This window comes from Schistosoma mansoni, assembly GCF_000237925.1.
Source record: "Schistosoma mansoni, WGS project CABG00000000 data, supercontig 0049, strain Puerto Rico, whole genome shotgun sequence".
Taxonomy (NCBI): domain Eukaryota; kingdom Metazoa; phylum Platyhelminthes; class Trematoda; order Strigeidida; family Schistosomatidae; genus Schistosoma; species Schistosoma mansoni.
The window spans coordinates 563,469-565,183 of record NW_017386028.1 but is presented as its reverse complement, the minus strand read 5'-3'; the positions used below and the strand labels follow the sequence as shown (position 1 = coordinate 565,183).

Genomic DNA, 1,715 nt, shown 5'->3' with positions numbered 1-1,715 from the left:
CGATAATTTTGATGTTTGATTATAATTCCTTGAAAATGCTTGGAACAGATTGCCAGGTGAAACGTTGGATTTACTACAAATTCATTCGCTGAGATTTTACAAATGTATTATTCCTATTTAATGTCATTTTGACCTTTATTAAATGACCTTTCTAATTTACAAACAACACAATTTTGAAGTATATATGTTGTAACAGATACAAACGTTCACCATTTTTAACATATAACATTGTCAAATTAATTCATACATGCCTCATTTTGGCCTTTGTAAAATATCATATTGATTATGGATTTATAACTGTGGAGCCTGGAGATGAAGTTATTGTAGTCATTATAAGCAAAGATGGATAGTGGCTAGCAGTGAAATCCAGGACGCGCGTTTCATCCTATTTGGGACTCGTCAGCTGGGTGTACCTGCATCTCAGAGTTGATATACACTCTGGGACTCGAACCCAGTACCGTTAGCTTCAAACGCCATCACGTTGTCCACTCAGCTACTGAGTCCTGATAGCCACTTGCTTGTGCAATGGGATGAAGTTTAAATTCACTTGTTATTGTTTGTTTGAATGTTCCCATTGGTGTTTAGGACCGCAATTGGTCACTCTCTTATTGACCATATGTGCATACTGGGCGTATTGCATCGATATTGCCTTAATTCACAAGCATGGTAAGCAAAGATGGATGGTGGCTAGCAGTGAAATCCAGGACGCGCGTTTTGTGTTATAAGAGACTGACTAGTTGCAATCCTAAACATCAATGGAAAGATTCAAACAAACAATACGAAGTGAATTTAAACTTTGTAGTTATGTTCTATAACTCTAATCCGCCAAATACAATCCTGACCAAAACAAACAAACATTGGTAAAATAAATACTCTTACACTAGACAATCACATCTATAATTAATTTCTTTCCTATTGTCTGTAACACACATTTTTAATGATATCTCAGTATATTTTCAAACTGAAACTATCTTATTGATAAAACTAAATTGTAAACTGATATCATTTGAAACAAAACACACTTGTAATTGATGTTGGTGTTATGAAAATTCATTTGATAGTTAAATTCATGAGTCGATTAAAGCTAGACTACCATGGGAAACCTGGAAGTACTAGATGACCGTTTCATCCTAGTATGGGATTCCTCAGCTGTGTGCATCCACGATTCATTTGGTTTTAACACATTCTACTATTGTTGGTGTATCGTAAATCTAGAATGCTACTAATTCTCTCAACTACTTTGTTTCAACTGGTATTATCCGTTAATGGTATCTTCTGGTTTGTATGTAGATACCTTCAATAACTTAACCATCTTGTTTTCAAAGAACCCCTTTATTGTATAGCATTGATTAATTTAATAACTGAATACTTCCAGAAACTTCTTATCTGTAAACCCCCTACTAAAGATTTATATCAAACTGTATACAGTGAATCGTTTTAGATTAAAATAGAAACATAATTTTATTTATGACAGTTACAATGTCATTCATTTAACAAAACAAAATAAAAAGAGAATGAACCATAAAATAAGATTGATTCAACCAATCTTTTCTTTTATCTGAAAGAGTGAATGATTTATTCAAATTTACAACTGTCATGATGTGAAACGTTTCGGAAAATTTATTTTTATTTTATTTTATTTATACACATAAATATTGGTAAAAGGGGGTACCTGATACATATGCGCCGCACAAATCTCATTTGATTTGTGTGAG

At 32.9% G+C, this 1,715-nt stretch overlaps 1 non-coding gene across 1 annotated transcript; it reads right to left on the bottom strand.

Moving 5' to 3' along the window:
- Positions 1-434: 434 nt before the first annotated feature.
- On the bottom strand, positions 435-501 carry Smp_tRNA_01081_Gln_TTG.1.1. Its single transcript has one exon. It is a non-coding gene (tRNA).
- Between the last annotated feature and the right edge of the window lie 1,214 nt (positions 502-1,715).